A 6,793-nucleotide genomic window follows, 5' to 3' on the forward strand; every position below is an offset into this window, starting at 1 on the left:
CTGGTGCAATTGCTCCTGGTAAACACACAATCGCTGCTTCTCGTTAACACTGACAAAGTTTCCGTACATCATCTTAAGGAAAATCACCGCTTAATCCTGGAAGTCTGCTGTTTCTTAAACGACGCTGTTGTAAAAAAAAAACGCCCGACAGCGGATTTGTTTGTCCACAAACATTATGGTGATTGTTTTGTGTTTATGGAAAATAAAAAGAGAGAGAGAGAGAGAGAGAGAGATGACGAACAGAAAGTAATCTAACTAGACAAGCTATGAATGTATTCCTTGTAATACGCCAGGGATTCAACTCCTGTTTTCCCAGGGAAGGGGAAAAAATAAAAATCCGGTTCAGAAGGACCGAGCAGAAACGTGTGGCACAAAGCTGACTTTTCTAATATATATATAGTGACACGCGCCACTTAACCGCTCACAAAGAGTGAAATGTGCAACAGACGTCTGGCTCGCGCAGTTAAAATTCTATAACCGATCGAACACTGAAAATCAGACAAAAGAGAAAACCTCGACTCACCCGAGATAAAAAAACCCCTTCAGGTTTCACATGAGGGCTTACGGATAATGAATTGAAAAGCGATGGCGGTGAAAACGACGTATTCCCCATCAATCAGTGCGCTTTACTTTCGGAGGACTCGTCTTCTGAGAGCTGGATTTTTGTGACATTTTCGCTGTGAATGCAAATGGCACGCAGCAAGTCTGTGATAGGACGACAACACATACAGTAGAAGCTAATAAATCAAAATCCAGGCAGCCGAGTGTGAAGATTGTTTACCTTGCTGCTCCTCAGAGGGAGATAAAGGCGCCTCAGAACAGCCCGTGCTGCTTAGTATTTAAGGAGAATTTCTGAGCGTATATATTTTGAATTTCAACAGCAGTGTAAAATGTCAGGGATAAAGAACACAATATCCCCCGTCCTTAACAGTTTTGCATCCGCATTAAGATCGCTGGTGTAGCATTAAGGCGCTGAACGACGTGATCAAATTGGATCATCGTCAATTTACGTCCATCAGCGTAAAGCAACAAAAAGCAGGCTTCAAGCTGCGACGCCATGATCTTTCCTCCAGCTATGTTTAGTGTTCTTGGCTTTCCTCGGCAGCTGGTTGTCTTTAAGACCCCATGCCGAGTCTGTCTGCTTTGGAAATGTAAAGTTTTCATCTTTTTCCGTGTGATAGAGTTTCACTATTTGATGGAACAACTGTAGTTTCCGCTATCATCTGAAGCTAATTCAAAAGCAAGTCTCTCCCCCACCCCCCCCCCCCCCCCCCCCCCCCCCCCCCCCGTCTCCGTCTCCGTCTCCCAGCTTCCCCAGCGCGCTGCCTTCTTCAACTTTAATCGTCTCGTATTCGATACATTTCACAGGCAACTTGTCAGAAGACTCTCCCGGTTTCAAAAGACGTCTTCCCCCTTCCAGCCTCAACCTCGGCGAAGATCCAGTGATTTCAGAGTCTATTCGTTACCGGGCTCCCTGACACGGCAGTGACGCTCACATGCAGAGCTGCACCATTCATATAGATTCGTTTTCAACTATCGGATTAATCGGCAACTATTTCTATAGTCGATTAATCGGTTTGAGGAGTTTTTTTTAAGAAGCATATATAAAAAGTCTAAATCCTCTAATTCCAGCTTCTTAAATGAGAATATTTCTGTTTTTTGTTTTTTTTTACTTCTCTTGGACAGTTAACGAAATATCTTTGAGTTGTGGACAAAACGAGACATGTGAGGAAGTCATCTTGGTCATTCATAATAAAATGAATAAAAATGAACTGAAGCTGACGAAATGTATTTCATTGTGATTTGTTTTCCTTGTCACTGTCAGGAAAATAACATACATCCCTCCATCCAAAAAAAAAGAGAGAGAGAGAGAGAGAGACATGCTTTTTGTGATTTCTTTCTTTCTTTCTTTCTTTTTTGATTGTGTCAGAATGAGGCCATGACACTGCTGTTCTCTGGATCCCATGTTGTGTAGGCCACAGTATGCGGTCTGCTTCAATCCATTGGCTGGCTGACCAGGCTCAAATCAATGACCAGCACCACACAATGTGTGATTTGGTTTTCAAGACGAGCTCTTATGATCGGTCGCCGTCAACGCTGGGAATTTTTTTTATTTTTTTTTAATCACGACACTTTTTTCAGAACTTTTTTCAGAATATTTCTTAAAATCCGAACGAGACCGTTTTCAAACAAAACGACGACAAGCACGGATGGATTCAATGACTACTAAAGCTTTTTAAAAGGTGTGCATCGAGTCGAGGAGTAAATAAAAGATCTGCCTGGTGGTTACACCTGCCCTGGGTTGCGCTTTGTGTTGAAACGTAATCAGCGGCCTTGCCGGTGCTTTAATGGACTGCCGGCAGCAGGTATTATAGACTATAGAAGATCAAACAGCCGTAGGCGTCGTAGCTGAAGCTGAATAAATAGAACTTAAGGTAAATATCAAATGTATTCATCATAGCTCACGCGATTCTTTATCTCACTGGAAGCTCCTCGTGACTGGTTCAAGTTTTTGAGGCAGTACTACTCCTTCTTACTCTAGTCCTGACCACATCAAGTAAGGACCAAGACTGAAGGAAGGGATTTCAAACGATTAAAACCAATAATCGTGATCAATCTTATGATCATGCGTCAAAAATATGATGTATGCAGCATAAAGGAACGGCTCGTTCTGCTGTATTGAGAGCGCTCTGTAGGTCAGAATCATCCGACGGAGAAACGAACGAACGGGATGCGGAGTGAATACAAATGCAGATGATGTGGAGAGTCAACACAAGACGTTGGACAGTTATTGGTTCGTGGCACTCCTTAAGATCAATATGCAGCTGCAGATTATTGTATTTCAACTACGGCTCCTGTGTTCAAGAGGGATCGGTAATAGCACTGCTGCTATTAAATATCAGGGGAGGATGGATTAAAAAGGTCATATTAAAGGATTAGACTGTGCAGGGGAAATCACATGTTCCAGTGGGCTATCTGTGGGAAGACGCTTTTTTTTTTTAAAAATAATATGAGATACAAACTCCAGCTTTGGCCCATGTTTAAACCCTATGAAATCCTTTCAACGCGAGATAACAGGCTGGTAGCATTCACGTGCAAACATCTGTCACCGAACCTTTTGAAAGCGCGTTGCGGTGCATTGTGGGGGATCTAATAACTCTAATCACGAATGACCCCAATACCAGCGCTCACTCTTCGACCTTCGGTCAGTGGAAAGAAGGTTTTGTGATGTTTCTGCCGGAGTTGAACCAATTAGACGAGTGCTATTTCAAGCGGAGTGCAAGCATTAAAGGTGTCTGATTGTTCTTTTTTGTTACGCACGCGAGGTGAAAACAAACAGTAGATTGTGTAGGTTTATAGATTTTACAGTCACATATCGTTTTTAGCCCACAGAGAATTCAGTCCCGACACTTCCTGGTCCCTGTCATCACGTCTCTGCACATCTAGAATTAATCAAAAGGTAGGACGGTGAGAAAGAACCACGTCACGGTGAAATGCAGGTTTATTCACCACAGATCCGTCGACAGTAGCTTGCGTCAGCATTGTTCATTTTGCAAATCCAATATGGCGTACAGCGGACGACGGATTGGCCGCGCAAAAGTGAAACCGGACTCTCCGCCGACACGTTAAAGTCCCGTTCGTCAGCAGGACGCGCCAATAGTTGCGGTTATTAAAAACATGGATTCAGAGCGCCGCGGCGACTTTACATCCGTAACAACCGCGCAGAAATACATAAAAATTAATTAACGGCCCGGCAGGGGGATAACAAAGTGCAGCTCTAAATTAACTATAGCCCACTGTTCCATGCGGTTGGCTTTACATCAGGACGGACGACGCCACCAGATGGTACATTTAAACCTCTCAGCACTTGTCCTACACACAGCCGCACAACTCTTAACCCGATCATTAAACGCTGAAGCAAAGCACATGAAGAGACATCATTTACAACACCACAGAAAAACACTGCAGCGACGCTAAAACAATACACCTGCTCTGCATCCCAAATTAAGGGGAAATAATTACTCCATTTACGGGTTTTATTACAAAGTGATTGTGCAAAAGGGGGGGGGGGGGGGGCATCGCTTTCAGACACGTCTAGCTATATTGGGCTGTGTTCCCCACTTGGGCCGGCGGGGGTTTTATAAAGCCAGAGTCTCCAAACAGTGGGGATCAATAACGGCCTGTCAGGTTTTTAGTGTAGCCGCGCAGAGCGCAGAGACACGGGGACCACGGAGAGGGAGCTGCATCCGTCCGTCAGACTCTTTGTGACTCCCAGCAGCTTTGATCGAAGATGACAGAAAGAGAGAAAGAGAGAGGGAGCAAGTGAGGACAGCAGACAGCTCCAAAAAAAAAACAAAAAAAAAAAAGGACAGGCTTGCATGATACTATTGGCCGGCTCTTGAGGCCCAAACTCTGGGTCTTTTCCCTTTTTTAAAAAAGCGCCGCTGGTCTCTGTTGCCCGCCTTACAAAGAGCTGTCAGAGGCGAGACAAAGTAGAAAAGGTAAAGCCCTGAATAAAGCTAACAGAGAGGCATCTGGGGAAGGATCTGCATTATATCTGCTGCATCTGCGCACACACATTCCCACATATACTGTACCTTTAAACACTCACGTGCGAGGCGAGGCACCTAATTGCCCTGGCAGCCATTGAATGATGACAATGGCCACGGTGGGAGACGGCGAGACTTTGTCGGGATCTATGTAATTATTCAGCCGCACAAAAGGAGGGGCCGATGCGGTGCCAGAGCAGATTTACCGTGTCTGTGGTCAGTGCATTCAGCAGGGGTGTCTAATGATGTGCACTTATGGGCTAAATTACCAGAGCATTGTTTACCTCTGCTCTCAGAGCGCAGGCCCCACGGACAGCGAGAGCCCGAGAAGGTGCCGGAGCAAAGAGAGAGCCAGATGGATCTGCTGAAGTTCAAATTAAAGCAAATGATGGGATGGTGAGGAGGAAAGTTGGAGAGGAAATGAATGGTATCCATGGAAGCAGAGGCACAGGGAGAGGCTGAAATGTCTAACTCTTTTTTTTTTTTGGTAAAGGCCCCCGTCTCTTCACACGCTGCTGACAGCCAGCTAGCAAGCAAATCCCGGGCGAGGGGGTGGAGAACACAAACTGTACAGCATTTCCAAGCTGCACTTCTTCTGTATAAGCTACACAAACACAAATATGATGACAAATTGTAACTACGCACACACAAGCCACAGTCAAATATTGCAATTTCTGTCTCATTAAAAGTTGCTTTCTAGCCTTTGTCTGAAAGGAGCAATGTGCAGCCGTGAGAGATTTTTCTCTTTTTTTTTTTTAAATCCATGATATTACTCAGAGCTTATATAACGATGTGCTCCTTTTTGTTTTGTTTGCTTGTTAAGAAAAGCACCACCTCCAGCCATCACTTCTGACAGCAGCACCCATTTGAGCCACTGTCAGAGGTCATTTACATAATGAAAGACAGAAATTACCAAGGAGGCAAAAGGCGAGGACGAGCCTGCCATATGGCAGCGAGAGAAATGAAGATGGAAGGAGAACGGCTTGGCAAGAAAAAAGGGGGCATTGGACAGAGAAGAGTGCAGAGAGAGAGCAGCAGGACTGGAGTGAGGGATAAGGGCAGAGAGAGAGAGAGAGAGAGAGAGAGAGAGAGAGAGAGAGAGAGAGGGCGGAGGGGCTTGAAGAGCTCAGACAGTTGAACTATGAAGACAGTCATGCCAGTGAGCTGGACAGTGCAGAGACATTCGGAGGAAAGTGGGAGATGAGAACTGGAAGACAGAAGCGAGAAGAAGCTGAAAAGCCTCAAAAGCACGAAGAAAGTTGGAGATGATGTACAGTTTTGGGGGGGGGGGGCTCTTACCTTGGCAGACGCCGAAGCCACCGACGGGATGCCTCGCTTGACCGCTATGTCGCCGCTCGACGTTGTCACGGCAACTGTGACCGGGGTGGGGAGGAGGGAGGGGATGACTGGGAGGGGAAGGAGCCCCGGACGGTTGTTGCCGTTGACAAACGGCAGAGGCACAGCTATGATTGGCTCCGCCATTGTGGAGGCCGGACGGACGGATGTCTCTCCGCTCCCAGGGTCCCGGTAGTCCCTCTCAAAGCGGTGGTGGTGGCGTGACATCACTTCCTCTTCCTCTCAGAGGGAACAACAGGGGCAGGCCTGCAGGAGATGGAAACAGGTTGGAAATGTATTAAATATATGCAAATTGAGAGGGGGGGCGGGGGGTACAGACACAAAAGCAGGGGTTTCTATCAAAGATAGAAAAAGCTCCATAGGACAAAGACAGAGAGACACCGAGTGAATTAAGGGGAGAACATGTTGACACCAGGGTGTAAACGCTCACAGCATCTGCTCCCATTGCACCTGACTGACATGAACACAGCGCGGCTCATTTGTTGCCTCTAATTCTCATTCTACCCAGCCCATTATAAGAAGGCTGCGACAAGAGGGAGAGAAATGAGCACTGCTGAGCAGGTCTATAAAATATATATATATATAAATAAATAAAAGAAACACACACACACACACACACACCATCCGTGCCAACGCCATAAAGAGCTGCATTCGTAACGCTGGGCATCTAGGATCAACACTGAGGTTAAAGCGATGCGGCCCGAGCGGGACGGAATACGTACGCGCTCGGTGAAGTTGTTTCGAGGACGGGCGCTGCAGTGTCGCGACCTTGCGGTCGAAACCCATTCATCTGAATGGATAAATACCACCGCAATTACGGCTCATCTCATACATCTAATGGCTGGTTAATTCAATCAGATTGCCCTTGAATTGCATTTGAGGGTTCT

At 46.1% G+C, this 6,793-nt stretch overlaps 1 pseudogene; it reads right to left on the reverse strand.

The window, feature by feature from the left end:
• Positions 1-6,360, reverse strand: part of LOC137880059 (kelch-like protein 29) — a 65,745-nt pseudogene extending 59,385 nt beyond the window's left edge.
• Between the last annotated feature and the right edge of the window lie 433 nt (positions 6,361-6,793).

The sequence above is a fragment of the Cebidichthys violaceus genome, unplaced genomic scaffold, assembly GCF_023349555.1.
Source record: "Cebidichthys violaceus isolate CVI_PGR_0920_01 unplaced genomic scaffold, fCebVio1.0.p SCAF_260, whole genome shotgun sequence".
Lineage (NCBI taxonomy): Eukaryota > Metazoa > Chordata > Actinopteri > Perciformes > Stichaeidae > Cebidichthys > Cebidichthys violaceus.